This window comes from Pan paniscus, chromosome 7, assembly GCF_029289425.2.
Source record: "Pan paniscus chromosome 7, NHGRI_mPanPan1-v2.0_pri, whole genome shotgun sequence".
Taxonomy (NCBI): domain Eukaryota; kingdom Metazoa; phylum Chordata; class Mammalia; order Primates; family Hominidae; genus Pan; species Pan paniscus.
The window spans coordinates 100,639,945-100,657,980 of NC_073256.2; the positions used below are offsets into that span (position 1 = coordinate 100,639,945).

The 18,036-nt window shown below is 34.2% G+C and overlaps 1 protein-coding gene and 1 pseudogene across 23 annotated transcripts in view; one reads left to right on the plus strand and one right to left on the minus strand.

The window, feature by feature from the left end:
• The window catches only part of RALYL (RALY RNA binding protein like), a 730,691-nt gene that overhangs the window by 711,526 nt on the left and 1,129 nt on the right, over positions 1-18,036 (plus strand). The gene's annotated exons all lie outside the window — the stretch shown is intronic.
• Positions 17,139-17,234, minus strand: LOC112440788 (small nucleolar RNA U13; annotated as a pseudogene).

An 18,036-nucleotide genomic window follows, 5' to 3' on the forward strand; every position in this document is an offset into this window, starting at 1 on the left:
AAATCCTCCCTCATGATCCAATCATCTCCCACCAGATCCCACCTCCATTACTGGGGATTACAATTCAACATGAGATTTGGACGGGGAACACATATTCAAGCTATATCATATGTCTACACTGTAATCATTGGAGAATGGGCTTAATCCCTAATAAAATTTATTTTGATGTCAAAGGTAGGAGGAAGGACACAGATTCACCAGGCCTCCAAATAGACACTCTAAAAATGGGGAAATGGAAAGTCAGTGTCTTTGCCTTTTATAATGGAGAAAATCGTTTCCATTTGCCCTTACAAAGTGCAGATATACATTTATCGATTCAGTTATTTGGGTTTCAGGTTCAGATGGACAAGCCAAATCACTGAGTCTCTGAGGCTCACTTCCATATCTGTTAAAGGAAGTTTTCTTGGGTTATTGAAAAGATTAAATAGGATCATGTTTATGAAAATCCCTGCTATGGGATTTTGTATGTCAAACTTAATATTTTCCTCAAGTAACAAAATTTAGTGGACATGCCAATTATAGGAAGTTTTAGTAACATTGAAAGAAAAAAATTAAAATGATTTGGTGGCTCATGCCTGTAATCCAATACTTTGGGAGTCCAAAATAGGAGGATCACTTGGGCCTAGGAGTTTGAGACCAGCCTGGGCAACACAGTGAGACTCTATTTTTTTTAATGACTTGGTTATGGTGTTTATGCATACCCCTTGTAACTTTTATTGTCTTAAAAGTCTAGAATATTTTATTAGTAATCTTGTATCTCACATCAAGACACTCTTTTGAGGAATTCTCTGTTGAGCTGGGGTATAGTGTAACACCAAATCATTTGAAATTGCTGAGAAAAGTTGCAGTGATCTCAAATTTGAAAGAAGTTATTTTCATTTATATGGGAATACTAAGAAGAAAGGAACTAATCAAGATAAAACAGATGATACATAATTATCTTATTTAAAGAGAAGGGTTTGTCATTATTTAGCCATACAAAATCTGACCACAAATTCTAGATCTTTGTATTTTGGTCTTTTGAATCCCACCCCATCCCCAACCCTAACCTTCACCCTTTGGTACCTTAGTCTCCTCACATTGCCCTAAACACAGAGAGACAGACTAGACCACTCCCAGGCAGGTGACTGAACACACACACATATGAGGGAGTTCTATGGGGAAGTGGCATCTTCTGCCTGCCCAGGAGGTAACTCCCATTGTTCTATAAGGATGAGTAAGATGCTACATACTAATATCAGTAACATAGGGTTCTTAAATAGCCTTGCACGTAGTTTGCCCAGAATGCCTATTTTTGTGTAGGGTGGGCCAAACCCGTATTATAGTTCTATGATGCCAAGCCAAATTTATTAAATCAATAAACTCTTCTAAGATTCTGAGAGGCAAACAAGTCTTTCCCGTCTTGTAAATTATTCCCAAATTCCAAAGGGCAAAAGCTATTGGAAAAATCATCTTAGTGACATTAAGAGTTTTATGCAACAGAATAATAATTAGTCTAGATATGTGTTTTGCCCTTAATGCCATTTTTATTCACTCAGCCAGCAAATACTTATTAAATGATTACTGTACTCAGGCACCATTGTAAGGGCTGAGTAAAAGGAAGTGAATAAGAAAGAAAAAAACCTCTTTTGGGGAGAAAGGGTTGCAGGCAGGCCGCTTCATTCTCAAATCGCAGATTATATTCTAAAACATATCCAAGATTCACATTCTAAAATATACTATTCAACCTGAACACATTCTATAAAACTAATACAGTGGAGTATGACTGGAGTATTAAATTCATTTTTACTTCAGTGCCCATTGTTACGCCTCATTGTTATTTAAATTCAGACTTGTCCATTAAAAGGTCTATTTGTAATTCACTGAAAAAAATAGATGAGAGATATTGTAAATAGAGGACTTATTAAGATAAGGTAGAAATATGAGCACAAGGTAAATTTTGTTAACCATCGCTAATTGACCTATGCTTTCTAAATTTCTAGGTTTAAGGAAACTAGTATTAAAACAATGTGATTTTTAATGCTAATATTTACACAATTTTTGTAAGAGGTAAAATGTAATTTGAGCAAATAATGTAAATATAAGAGAACCAAAAGAATTTTATTTCTATAAGAAAATAATTTCAAAATATGTGAACACATGCTTATGAGTATGCTTAACCAAACCTATTACATATATTCAAAACTATTTCCATTTTCTGTTAGCCACTCATGAGAAAGAAATAGTTCACGGGTTGTCTAGTGATTGTAGAGTTGCTTCATTTGACTTTTAAAGTATCATTTTAACTAGAATTACCTCCAGTTTATGGGAAAATGTAAAGACTCTACAAATTGCATTGGTTAAAAGTAATCCTAAAAAGTGGCACTGTAACCATGGAAATATCATTTAGACTCATAAAATTTTAACCACACTTTTTTTTTTATTCCCTTTCTGGTTTCTATGTTGCCTCTGTTCACTGTGGCATGTTAGGTGCATATTCCACCCAATTTTCTTATGACTTAACTGTTTAGTTTTTAAATGGGAGAATTGTCTGCCAGTGAAGAGAGAATGAATGGAAGAACACTTAACATGAGATCTACCATCTTTAAAACATTTTAAGGGTACGATACAGTATTGTTGACTATGCAATGTTGTACAGCAGATCTCTAGAATTTATTCATCTTGCTTAACTGAAACTTTATGCCCACTTATTAGCAACACCTTCATTTCTCTCTGCCCCCTGGTAACTACCATTTCACTCTTTGATTCTACAAATTTGACTATTTTAGATACCTCATATAAGTGAAATCACACAGTATTTGTCTTACTGTCACTCAGCATAATCTCCTCAAGGTTCATCCATGTTGTTACACATTACAGATTTTCCTTCTTTTTTAAGGCTAAATAATATTTCCTTGAATGTTTATACCACACTTTACAAAATCCATCCGTCAGTGGACATTTAGGTTATTTCCACATCTTGGTGATTTTGAATAGTGCTGTAATGAGTGTAAGAGTGCACATAACTCTTTGAGATCCTAATTTCAATTTCTTTGGATAAACACACAGTAGTGGGATTGCTGGGTCATCTGATAGTTCCCTTTTTATTTGGGGAGAGGGGGACCTCCATACTGTTTTCCAGAGTGGCTGCATTATATTGCATTCCCACCAACAGTGTGCAAGCATTCCAATTTCTCCACTTATCTTTGTATTCTAAGAATACACATAAAAGCAATTCTCTTTATCCTATTAAACAATGAATTTTTGGATTCCTGACACAACAATGTTCTATTCCTTGAATTTTCTGGCACTACCATTGTATGAATACTATTTTTTTTTTTTTTTGACACAGAGTCTTGCTCTGTCGCCCAGGATGGAGTGCAATGGTGCAATCTCAGCTCACTGCAACCTCTGCCTCCCAGGTTCAAGCAATTATGAATACTATTTTTTTTTAATTATCCTCATTTCTTTCTTCCAGAGCTACATGATAGTAATACTCCTGTTTCCTACAACCTATAAGAACACTGGAACCTTTAGTTGTGTGTTTTTTTACATTCCAAACCTAAAATGTTTTGAATACGTAAAATATTCTACACAGAAATACCAGAAGCTATTTATTTCTTAGAAACATCCAGCAATTCATTGAAGTAAAGTGTTAAAGTGTATACATATTACACAAGCCAATTCCCCTACATTGTATTTATTGATTAGATTAATAGACTTTTCTGGGAAAAGGTAATTAACTGTAAATGCTGACCTCTCACTGCCTTTTCCAGAGGTTGTTGAACTTCTGTGGCCTAAGTATTTTATCTGCCAAATAGCTAGAAATTCTTTTCAAGTTTATTTTTTAATGCTCCAAATACAAATATAATTGATTCATTTCCCAGTGTTTCACAGGCACAGGACTTTAATGATTTTTTTCTAGCTATTTTTTAAAATATTGAGTATGATGAGCTGTAAAAACTCTAAAAACAGAATAAAAAGAAATGAATAGACAAAAGACAATGTTCATTTGATAAATACCAGGGCAAGAAATTTGTACTTGAACAAGCTAAGAAAGTCATTAACAGCAGTATTTCTGGAAACTAATGGTATACCTGCTCGAGCTACACTGAATCTAATAATCTGTGACAAAAGAAATGGCAACAGGTATGAACACATTTCATTTAATCTGAAATTGAAAGAAAAGAAAGTGGGGCACTTTTCTTCCCCAACTTTTTTCATACCTCAACAGACAAAATCACAGTGGAAAAGAGATTTATTGCCAAAATGTTGCTGACCTTTTACAATTCTTGCCCCATATTCTGGAAGTTAATTCATTAAAAAAAAAAAAAGTACATTTTCATGGACTGGCACAAAGATTTTATCCAGATAGCATTCAAGTTGCAAAGAGGCATCCTCTAGCTCAGTCCCTTGCATGGTGCACCTTTGTCACCCACCAGCCAGGACTGTGCCCAGCTGGTTCTCCACTCATTAAATCTCTCACCGGCACAACCATGCTGCACTATCAGCCTTGCCCTGCCTAAGGATCTTCCCTTCTAAACCTTCGCTGTCTTTAGAATGTCTCTGAATATGGAAAATCACAAGCTCCGGGGTAGCCTGCTCCAGGATAGCCTGAGATGAAATGAAAGTTCAGGCCTTTGGAAACCTGGTAAGAATTCTTTTCACCTGGAATCTGATAAGTATCCTGGAAACCTTATGCATATTTGATATTTTCTGCCTTGCCACAGTTTTAGGAATACATTTTAATAATATTAAGTAACATTTCCTAAAAGTAAACCTTCCTAGCCTGTAGTCTACTGGAAATAATACCTACCCCTGCTATTTAAAGCTGCGTGAATTGAACAAGTTCTGGAATCACTTTGGGCCTTAGTTGTTTCAAAAATGTGGAAAACAGCTTATCTTTTAAAAGGCAGAAATCTGAGAAAATAAGATATAGCGTTCACACACACACACACACACACACACACACAGTGAAAAACTGAGAGGATTTTTATTTTATTCCAAGTCAGGAAGAAACGGAAAGAAAACAATACTGTTTCCATTTTCACTACCTTCCAGGAACAATGCTGAGTTTTTTATATATGTCTTGTTATTATTGCCTAAAATAACTTCGAGGAGTAGCTATTTCACAAATAACTGATTTTAGAAAGATTAAGTAACTTCCCCAAGCTCACACTGCTCATAAGAGGCAGAATCAACCTTCAATCAGGGTCCGTAAGATTCTAACACCCTTAGATATTTTCATTGTATTAGGGTTTCCACAAATTTTATTAATTTTGATATGTATAGTACCCTTTTGGTTTGTGCCAAATCTATGCATCAGTGGTACTATTTTTTACTTCCTTATTAAATTACCTCATTATTTAAAATAAATGTATCTTTTACACTAAACTTTAGTTCACTCTAATAAGTGAAAAACCAAGTATCTCTTTTCATAAGTTGGAGAAATATTTAAAATAAATATAATGAAAGGATAAAATTTTAAAAAAAACCTTGATATTTGTGACCAAAAAACCCTGTGTTCCTGCTGTCCTCTCCTGTTTCTCTCTCATTCTCTCTTTCTCCCATTAAAAAGAATAGACAGTACTAGAGAAATGTTAAGACTGACACAAACATAAACTTTCTCATTAATGCAATCCAAAGAACTGGAAGAGCAGTGTTCTCACTACATGAGTCAATGTTTATATTTTATTGTATATTGATAAATTATAATTGCATATATTTAAGGGGTACAAAGTGATGTTATAGTGTATGTACACATATGTAGAATGATTAAATAAAGCTAATTAACATATTCATCACCCCAAATACTTATCAATTTTTGTGATGAGAACATTTGAAATTTACTATCTTAGCAATTTCGAAATATACATTGCACTGTTATTAACTATAGTCACCATACTGTGCAATAGATCTCAAAAAACTTACTCCTCCTCTCTAACTGAAATCTTGTACTCTTTGACAGACATCTCCACATTTCCCTCACCTCCCTGTTTCTCGTAACCACCATTCTACTCTCTGCTTCCTACCTCTGTTTTAGATTCCACATAGAAGTGAGAACATGCAGTATTTGTCTTTCTGTGCCTGGCTTATTTCATTTAACGTAATGTCCTCCAGGCTTATCCATGGTGTTATAAAAGCCAGTCCTTCCTTCTTTTCTTAAGGCTGAATAGTATTCCATTGTGTATATATGCCACATTTTCTTTATCCATTCACCCATTGTTAGACACTCAGGTAGATGCTACAGCTTGACTATTGTGAATAATGCCACAATAAATATGAGAATGCAGATATCCTTTCACTATGAGTCAATATTTTTAATGAATCTTCCCATATAACAATATATTGGGCAGCCCTAGCAGTTTGTGCATCTCCCCAAAACCCCCGGGAAATGCAGAGCTCAATCCTGCTGATCTGCATTTCGTGCTTGACAAGATAATGTCGCTGAATGATATTCTGACTGGATGTCACCCTCCAGCACTTTTTTTTTTTTGCACAACTTTCTACTTGAAGTTGGAAGAAACTCTGCATGCAGATCGACTTGTTAGATCACATTGGAAAAGTACCCCACATTTTACAGAGTTTGATACCTCACAATTGTTAAAAGTGAGACAGCATTTCCATGCCATGTATTCCAAATCCCTGAGGATCTCAGCAGGCAGATGGCCCTCTAGGTCACTAGCCACTGCTGACAACATGGATGCCCTCACCTGGGCTCTGTCTGTGACATGTCTAATGATTTCCATCAAAATAGGATATTGCCTTCTCAGATGTCCTCATTTTTAACAAGGAAAGCTTATGACACACACAATGAAAAGAACACTTAAAAGTCATAAATACTGTATACACATTTGTTTCTATAGAGCAAGTTGATTGTAGAGAAGCTGCCAGGCTAGTGCCCAAATGTTCCTGAGATAGTTCAATAAATATCTCTTTACAAGCCTGTTATTGCCTTTCAAAGGATGTAAGGTCTCAACATTCCTAATTAATACCATAGGTTTTGTCCAAAGGGAATAGGAAGAAATTAACACAAAAATACTGAAATAGATACAAATAATTTTGAATAAACCTTCTATTTATATAACACAGAAGTAGTTGAGCATTAGCTGCTAAATATAATAGTATTACTATTTGGGTAACAATGATGTTGAGAGCTTAGGCATGATCTAAATTGCTGTAAATAGGAGACAGTGTATGACACACAATGGTAAGAAATAAAGGCTGTATGAACAAAGCACTGGGTTAGTTACAGCCAAATATGAAGACTTACGTGACTTGAGCAAATGACTTACCTCTCTGTGCCTCAGTTTTTTAATCTATAATATGAGTATAATGATGGCACTTCCCTCATGGTGCTGGTGTGAATATTAAATGGAAAAAAATATTTAAAGTACTTAAAAGGGGGCTTGACATATAGTAAGCCCTCAGTGCATGTAAGTTTTTAACTAAATAAGTTAAGCCTCAAAGTCTTACTGCCAAGGAAAAAGCAGTGACAAAACTATTTAAAGAACCCAGGTATATTAAGGAGAAAATTTCAGTTTGGTGTTCTCTAACAATTAACTAACAGGTCCTCATCTCCCACTTTAACCTAAAGAATCAGACACTCATACTTTGTTTCAAACAATAGCTAATTAGATTTTAATAACAAATGAGGTTCAGGAAAGGATGGACAGAGGAAGAGGCTGTGTCACAGTAGAGAGGCATCCAGGGTATGCAAGTTATAACATGCCCCCTTAGCACACCTACACAATGCTTTGGATCAAGAGAAAAACATTTTTCATGACGCTTGCAATTACAATCAAACATGAAGCAGGATGGTGTATGAAGTTCCATATGTACATTCTAAACATGGCATGGTTCTATTTGTACTGCCACCATGGAAAAATTAGAAATTTTTTTCAAATGAAAACTGGAAATGAAGAAAAAGATGTCAGAGAAAGATCTACTTCTTCTACTCTGTTAGTCATATTATCAAAGTCTTGGGCTGTAAGATGTTAAATGCTTAAAATACATGATCTAATATCAACAGGGGTACCTAAAATACAGACAGTCACATAAACATTTCATAATTAATTACGCTGATAGGTGTCATATGTTATTATGTCTAAATGAGACAGCTTTCAAATCTCAAAACAAAAAATCTGTTACCATCAATGATGATGTTAAGGGCTAAAAAGTTTATAAAGTAAAAATATATATAAGAGATAAGTATGAATTCTACATAAAAATCAATTACATCTAAAAAGCACTTGAAAATGCTCTTTATATAATCATGTGCATAGCTTCTCACCTCAGTACTGATTGCACTTCAGTCCTCTGAAACTTACCTGTGTGCCAGAGAATCAATCTTTGTTCCTGTAAAATATAAAATATCATCTGTTTTTTTAAATCATTTACCTTTGCTATAGGAAAAATAATATTAATCATATAAATTTAAATCACCTGAAATTGTATATTTATATGAAAACTAATAACTTTGAGATAAGGCCCAATTATTCTAAAACTTTACCCAGAATTTTAAATGATTTCAAAATTTAAGATATATTTCATTTTCTGATATTCATGGGCATGTTTGATCTCCATTATTTACTGATACTAAGCAACAAATAGATTTTTCTTTGAGTTGTTTCTATCAACTTAAAGAGAGTAACTATATCTGGAAGTATTGATATATTAGATTGAAAAATTTAGCCAAAAAGAATGACGTGAGCAAGATGGCAGAATAGGAAATCTGAGGCTTAATTTCCTTTTCTCCCCACCAGAAAGTTCAACTAGCAACTATCCATTGCAGAATAGGAAATCTGAGGCTTAATTTCCTTTTCTCCCCACCAGAAAGTTCAACTAGCAACTATCCATTGCAGAATAGGAAATCTGAGGCTTAATTTCCTTCTCTCCCCACCAGAAAGTTCAACTAGCAACTATCCATTGACTAGAATATGCTTTTGAAAGATTAAGCCATATCACTAATTTTTTATTCCTATGCAAGATATGGTATTTTCTATATAAGTAATAAAACTGGTTATATCTTTTCATAACCCAAACAGATCCAATCCATGAGTCAATTACATTGAAATATTCAGTGGCTATTTGCTATTATTAATACTTTATAGGTATGCAGCTATTGATAGAGCATAGAGATAAGAAGGTTTGATGAAAACTATACTGATATCTTCTATTGTATTCTCACAACACAGAACACTTCTATGACCAAATGTGGTGGTAGAGGGGTTTCCCCACACAGCAAGCTATTCTCCAGTGGATAACAACTGGGTGTCCTATAGTTGATTCAGTTCACAGTATCTATCTGGAGATAGCATCTGAACCCACAGGTTAAGGACTCAGTCCCACAAGACCACCCTTCCCACTCCCCCATTTCATGTACCAATGCAAGTCCCAGCTTTTTACCTGTGCTCTGCCCTACTGGCTATAAATCAAGGTTCCCATGTACCCCCTCCTTGTGTTCAATATGTTGCTAGGATGGCTCACAGAACTCAGGAAAACACTTCACTTATATTTACTGGTTTATTATGTAACAAAATTATAAACAATACAGATGAACAGCCAGATAAAGAGATACATAAGGTAAGGTCTGGAAGGGTTTTGAGCACAGGAGCTTCTGTCCCAGTGGAGTTGGTATGCACCCTCCTCCTGGCATGTGGCTATTTTCACCAAGTGAGAACCTCATTAAATTTCATGTTCAAGAGTTTTATAGCACTTAAGCTCCAGCACCTCTCACTTTCCTTGAGGTCAGTGGGTGGGGCTGAAAGTTCAAACCCTCTAATCATTCAGTCTTTCTGGAGACCAACACTATCTTGAGACTATCTAGGGGCCTTGCCCTAAGTCACCTCATCATCATAAACTCAAGTGAGAGCAAAGGGCTTGTTATGAATAACAAAAGACACTGCTATCACTTAAGAAATTACAAGAATTCCAGAAGCTCTGTACAAAAACCAAATATTATAATGAAAGATGCTCCTATCACCCTTATCATTTAGGAAATTATAAGGGTTTTAGGAGCTCTGTGCTAGGAACCAGAGACTAAGACCAAAAATATATATTCCTTATTATGTAGAAGAAAAAAATACAGAAATCCAGTTTCAAAAAAGCATTGTTCATCACCGCCTTAAAAAGGTCAATAATGTTTATTTAAAGTTTATTAAAGTTATGTGCACATATGCAAGTAAATATTCACAATTCTTCTTTGTGACCCAGAAGCTAATTCCCTCTGCTCTTTCACTTGCTGATATTGTTAGCAGAAGAGGATCTCCAAAACAGTGCAAAAGATGCTTGCCGCCATTGGCTTCCTAACGCTCATTTGCCAAAACTCTGCTCATCAAAATAGTTCCCAGTGCCCAAAGTAAATCTAAAAGTAACTCCCACCAAGGACCCACGTTTTTAGAGGAAGTTTTGTTGGGAACATGTCATTGCCAACCTTCACACAAGGGGCATCAATATTCTGTCATGTTGATTTCAAATCAAGTATTTATTTAATGTGACCCTCAGGTAAGTGCAGAAATATGTGATTGTGTGCTGGATTTATTTGATCACCTTCAGTAAGACCCTGGTCAAGTGACTTTCTTTCTTTGTGTCTCAGGATTCTCTTCATTAAAATGAGCATTTGTGAAATACAGTATAAATGATTTAGTTTTGGATGTACAGTGCAGACCCAGGATGGATGGATGGATGGATGGATGGATGGATGGATGGATGGATGGATGGATGGATGGATAGGTAGGTAGGTAGGTAGATAGATAGATAGATAGATAGATAGATAGATAGATAGATAGATAGATAGATAGATACACATATACACTAAGTAACACCACACCTTGTTTGCTCAGCAAGTAATGCCAGGTGTAGATGATACAACAGAAAGAAAGCCAGGCAAACACAGCGCCCTTCCTCTTTATCAAAGTACAGTCTAGTGATCATGAGTCTTGTGGATTACCCCAGTCAAATCCCAATGAACAGATGATGTTAGAACCTTTTGTTCAGGTCTATAACATGTGGCTTATTAGAGGAATCTGATTATAAAGGAAAAAGCCCTTCCAATTAAGTTTGTCTTCTTATTTGGGAACAGATTTGTTCACAAAAATCTAGGAGAGAATTCAACTTTTACTATTTCAATAATTTATTGAATAAAAATGCTCTGTTTTATTTATCTTGATCTATACCAGGATAATCATATAACTGACGATTTTTCTAAATTCTATATTCTCATATAATGAATAAAGGAAAACATGGGTAAGTGAGTTGGTATCCGAAATCTATTTCAAAAAGTAACCTGCAGAGGATATGGCATGATCATTCATAAAACAGATTAAACCCAATTTCCAATTCCTTCTACATCTGTTATAATTCTGGAAATTCTTTTATAAACATGAAATAGAAGGTACTACAAGACTCTGAAATTCTGAGTTATCCAGTATTCTATTATATCCAGCATAATTTGAGTGTTAAAAGTATTTTGGTAATATTACAAAGCTTTAAGTGGTTTTTTTAAAATTAACTATGTTTCCCAAATATACTGATTTAAAAAAAAGGAGGGTTATGTATAGGATAATAATGTATTTTTTTCACCATACTATTTCACTTACTGTCAGATTAATTTTATGCAATTTTAAAAATGAAGTCATTTTATTATATTGTAATCTTTGAATGTGTATACAGTAAATTTAATTAAATGAAAATTGTTAAACAACCATGACAACCTTCCCCCCAGCTAGTCAGAATAATTATGAGTTAACTATATGTTTTCAAAGGGCTTTTAAAATTATTCCTGTAAAGCAATTAATTCCAAATAACATTTTTGTTGGCTATAAAATGATTTTTGAAATATTTCTACTTGTAGTACTTGTAGTGCTAAAATTAATCCCATAAGGAACTGTGGAAAGCAGTCAAATGTGTAAAATTTCAAAGTTCATAATCTTAGCATTAATCAGCACTTGGCTTTTCGCACTAGCATTAACTTAGGCAATTTAGAGTACTATCCTAAAATTATCATTATCATTTCCAGCATTGGGAGTAAATAATGATTTTTAGACACTACATAATTAGTATGAAAAATCAAAAATCGATGCATGATCAAACATAAATTATGTGCCAAATAAAACTACTATAATCTATCAATGCAACTAGTTAAATATGATTGTCAGTGATCCCAAAACACTCAAAATACAATCATCATTATCTTCAGAAAGTATCAGAGTACAATTGGAATAAAATAAGAGAAATGTTAATGTATATGTAAGAGAACATCCAAGCAATGTGACTAAATTTTTTGAATACTTAATTAAATTTTTACACATTTTAAATAAAATTATGTAACTCACAATTTTACTATAAAGTTAATTGTTCTTTTTACCTAATCAAAGTAGTTTTACAACATAAAAGGTCTTTTTCAGACAAATGCCAAAAGCACGTTCTTAATTAAAATGATTTTTAATTAGTTCAAAACAGAACTTAAAAAAAATGTAGACAGAACTACTACAGATCAGGGAAAAGCAGGTAGAAGTTTATGGGAAAATCCTAGTATGTTTCCACTAATTCCATCCCTTATCTCCTACTCATTATGAGGGTATGTATTTTCACATAAAGATAATCTGTGCTGTAATTAGTGGTGTTCCCAGGCTGCCTCACTACAACGCTTCTTCCCGCAATTGGTCAGAACAGAATATCACAGAAAGCTCTAGTCTGGGCAGACAGGCAAATCATTCATTCTCTGATGTAAGAACTAATAATCAATCTGAGGATGATTCTTGCCCAAGAACCTACCTCACTGATTTATAATAGAAACCAAATGAAAATATACATATAAACTGTTTTTATAAACTTCCACCCACTATACGAATAAGTGTCATTATGATGATTGTCACCCATGCCCACAAGCTTAGCCCAGTTCCAGATCCTAAACACCCATTTCCATACTCTAATGATAGAGATTGCATAGTCTATCTGGAGGGAATTAAGGGAGCCTTAGCTAGGTAACTCAGCTGTCTTTAATGTTGTTTCTAAAACCAACCCACCTCCCACCGGAGTTGCTTTCTGCCTCACTCTCTCTTGCCATCTTAGAAGATCTCACCTGAATTTATAGCTAAAAACCCCCTGACACTTCAATACCTCTCACATTCTGCCTGGCTATCTTACTGATCACCATACTCTCTAGATTTTTGGCTTAATATTAATAAATAGTTCAGTCATTTAGCTGATTTAGACTCAAAGTAACAAATTCTTTTCTAACCACGATTATCTACAAATAGAGCAAGCTGCCTTAATAGTTCTGTATCATTTGAGATAGACAAGACACAGCTACATATTCATTGGCCATGATTACTGTAAAAGGCACCACTGCTCTGTTTGCAAGATTAGACAAGATCACTGTACGATACTAATCACCAGCTTCACCACTGAACCACTCTGGTTCTCTGATGCTTCTGGAGTTACAGTTCTGAAGACATCATTGTGGTTCCTGACATCATTACATCTTATCAAACTAAAAAAATTATTCCTGTAGAATCCAAAATAAATAGAATCTTATTAGAAAATTATTTGTGATTTCAGTTAAATGAAATGTACTCCAGAAACACAAATGATCTGTGTGTCTAGATGTTAAAACTATTACTGCACTAACATCTTCATTAAAGACAGCAGTAATTAGACATAGAAAATGATGTCATTAACTCTGAAAAAGAGGGTTCTTTTTTTAAAATCACATATGGTAAGTCATATGGTTTGGCTGTGTCCCCACCCAAATCTCATCTTGAATGCCCAAGTATTGTAGAAGGGTTCTGGTGGGAGGTAATTGAGTAATGGGGGCACATCTTTCCCATGCTGTTCTTGTGATGGTAAATAAGTCTCATAAGATCTGATGGTGCTATAGGGGGCAGTTTCCCTGCACAGGCTCTCTCTTTTTGCCTGCTGCCATCCATGTAAGATGTGACTTCCTCCTCCTTGCCTTCTGCCATGATTGTGAGGCTTCCCCAGCCACATGGAACTGTAAATCCATTAAACCCTTTTTCCTTATAAATTACCCAGTCTCAGGTATGTCTTTATTAGTAGCATGAAAACAGACTAATACAGTAAGCCATGTCCCAAACCAAATATCCATGAAGAATATGGTAGTTCTAATTATAATTTATGTTAGTATACTGTTTTCAATTTGAAATCAAAAGCTCTTTATACTGTGTCTATAAATCAATCTTATAAACTAAAGTAAAACATGATGCAAAAGTTTGACAGTCACTTTATAATACTTATAGGAAAAGTTTCTGTGGATTTGGTAAATAAAGTTAAATTTAGTTTAACATTAAGTTTCTCCTTTTTCCTTTTCCTTTTATAATTGTTTCATAGTATTGTTTTATGTTTAGCTTCAGTTTTAGGAAAGAAAATAAAACATCTTAGCATACCATATACAGTAACTTAAATTCTATGATACTATAGAAAATGGCTGATTTTCCTAGCCTTTTTATCTTTCCATTTCTGTATGAAATAACAAAACCCACTGATTTGGGTATTTGTGATCCACTATGTTAAAAAGCCCTGTTGTTTCTTGGTCTTTTTTATTTCATGACTATTGTGAGTCAGATGGAAAATAGGATAAAGACATGAGAATTACTGAGCAGAACAATGGGTTTGAGTTATAAAACTGAACAGTTAGGAGGGGCAGGGAAGGTGGAATGGAGACAGGGAAAAAAGCAGTGAGCATGTTCAGAAGACAGTTTGCCAGTGTAGTCACAATTTACCAAGAATCACTATAGACAATGTCAAGGGTTAGCCCAATTTACATTCAAGCATTTATCCTTTGTGTTACAAACAATTTAATTATTCTCTTTTAGTTATATTAAAATGTGCAGGTAAATTATTATTGGCTGTAGTCACCCTGTTGGGAAATTACATACTAGATGTCACTCATCTAAGCCTTGTTTTTAAAGTTAAAATCTCAGATGATTCTCCCCTGTGTTTTCTGATTCACTGTCCTATACTCTAAATGGCCATCAACTCAGGAATAGAGATTATTCAGCCTCCAAGAACTACCTACTGGAGCAGTTTCCTCCATTGGTAGTTATTCCAATAAGTTACTACTCATTTTGGTTTTCATTCCATTACAGTTTTTTGATATGATTATTTGAGCCTAAAAATGTAACGTAATTTGGTTCCTAAGAGTTTATTAACAGAAGACAAGTTTTAACTTATGATGAACAGTAGGTGCTGAGAATTAGTCTGTGTTACTTAAAAATTTGAATTGAATTGTATCTCATTTAGAATGAGGGATTTGTGAAAGCCAAATATATTCACATTGTCTATAAAAAGTGTGAGTGGCTGAATGATTACTCAAGAAACATGATCCATAGTGGCAACAAGTATAATTGCTGTTCATAAGAATTTGCTTTTCTATAAAGTGTTATGTGACCTGTCTTACCTACAGTTTCTTTCACCTTATTTGCATTTATATATGCTCCCTAAAAATACAGATTATGTAAATTTATCTAAGTTCTTATTAGTTATAAATCTGAATTAGAACAAAAATAACAAGCATTCCTGCTACTGAAGAAGTCATAAGACTTATTTAAAAGTATGATTTTCTGGGCAGAGTGTAAATAAGGTGGATTTATTCTATATATTGCTGTACTCTTTTATTTCAAATATAGTAATGCATAAAGTTTAAAATTAAATGCGCCTTCCATGTAGATTAATACTATCCATTTCATCTTTGTCAAGTAGAAGTAATTGCTTGGTTCAATACAATCCAGTCCCATCCGAGTAGATCTCTTTGTTCTTTTTCAGAAATGGGAGAGATTGAGAGTTTAAAAAGCATTCATCATCAGGAGAATTTGTTTTAAAAGCTTCCAAGCTCCCAAAAAGCCAGTAGATAAATTACCCACTATTCAGAGAAAGAGAGCACAATTAGTTTTACATTATACTAAACCAATCAGCTCCATAAGTGACTATGTTTCTTGAGAAAAAAGCAATATGAATGTCATAGTTTGTCCTCTTTCTCCCAGGCTTTACAGCCAACAGCAAGCCTTTTCTCATACTAGAAGTTTTATGGAAAGCTTTGTGAATATGTTTTGACATTGTTTTTAGATAAGGAGAAATATATTCATGACTTGTAACCATGTGGTTAATAATACCTACTTCACAATGCAAAGTTAATGAGGCTTTTGTTTTATTCAAATGCTTTGAAGCTTTATGGTAAGAAGGAAGACTTCAATAAATTATTTTCAAATCTACCTTTCTTTCCCCAATAATTATTTTTATGTAATTATTTACAACTAAGAAGCAAAGGAAGGTGTAAGAAAAAATTATACTGGGGGTAATGAATTATGCACAAAAAATCTACAGGTTGTTTTTTTCATCTTAACAAAATACATAGTTGCTAAACAGTCATTACCTCTTTTGACACATGCAGGATGGTGTAAGAATGTACTAAATTCATGTCAACTGCCATGACTTAACCTGGAGAAACACCATGACTAGTAAGCTTTACATACACAGCTGCTACAGTATTTTTAGCATTTTCCATTTATAATAAGAAAGTGATCAATGGAGGCCTTAGAGGAAAGAGTGAAATTGCAATCATATAAATAGCCTTATTTCCTTTTTTGCACACAAGTGGGATCTATCAAAATTCAAACATTGTAATACCTATTTTCATATATCAGTGTTCATCTATGGGTTACTTTTATTTTATTTTTTAAGTTATTCATTCTCATAATGATAATTGATCATTGTTGATATGTGCATGCAGGTCATATACAAAACTTCCTTTACACCACACAAAAAGTAGTCTACTTATGTTGTATAATAAGTTCGAACCTTTGTGCCTTAAGTACAAAACTGACTCTTCTCATGCACATAAACACAACCTGGAACTGCATGACAAACACATTTGAATAAAGCTTTCATTTTTCAAAATTCATATATGTGATCAGTGTACAGTATAAATTGGGTAAGGAGAAAGAGAGGGAAGAGAAAAGGAAAAAGGCAGTGAAGGAGAGAAATAGAGAGAAAGAGAATATATCAAAATACAGTGTCAAAATGTCTTATTCATGAAAGTTTCTTTCCTAGGGATATAAGTTTTTAAATATGTCTGACTATAGAAAAGACTATTAAGTGGGTATGTTTTGTTTTAGATCAGTTTATTAAATTTTTTTTCATGTTAGACAGGTAATGTGCCAATATCATAACAAGATTTGAGGGAGGCACATCTCACACATGAGTGTGAAAATTCAATCATCACATTCACTGAGTCTCTTTCAACCAGTAGTCTTAGCCAGGCATGAAATCTGGGGGGCTGCAAACCTCCAAAGAAATTCTCACCACCTATTTGCCACACTCAGTCTTTTTCATAATCTTTGTATCATGGACTTCAAAGCTTTAATAAATAAAGTCAAGTTACCTAATTCTCTGGCTACTTATAAAAGGTCAACATGTCCCATCCCATCTGATACCTTGATTTGCATGTCTTTGACTCTTAAGACATACACAGATTTTCTATCTAACCCCTAAGACCTTTGAAGTTGACGGGATAACAGTAGGTCTAATATTTTTTATCTAAATATAAAGACCTGGAACTTGATAGGATTCTAAGATAAATACATAATTTTCCCCACTGATTGAGTCTTGCATTATTTTGTCTTCATATTCAATTTCAATCAGTTGTTCAACCAATTGAATTTGGGCTCTTACATAATGCTTCAGACTCATGGTTGCACCATGAAGTCTTTCAATGTTTCTGATTTTCTTCTTTTGCAACCAAGATTGTGAAATGCAGATCAAAGACCTGTATTGGCTTTTTCTCCTATCCCAGATGCATAAGGCTTAGGACAGCACTGTTCAAAGCCTCGTAGTAGGGGTATCCTATGGTCATCCTTGTTAGGGGCACAACAAAGATTCATGAGTAATTGAAATCTCTTTCCCTAGTCTAGAACTTTAAATGGTTCCTCCTTTGACTTGGACAAGAGCTCAGGTTGAAAAGTAATTGCTGACCTCAGGCAGTAAATTAGCTGGATGAAAAAAAATCGTAACATTCCATAAATGAAAATAATTATAGAT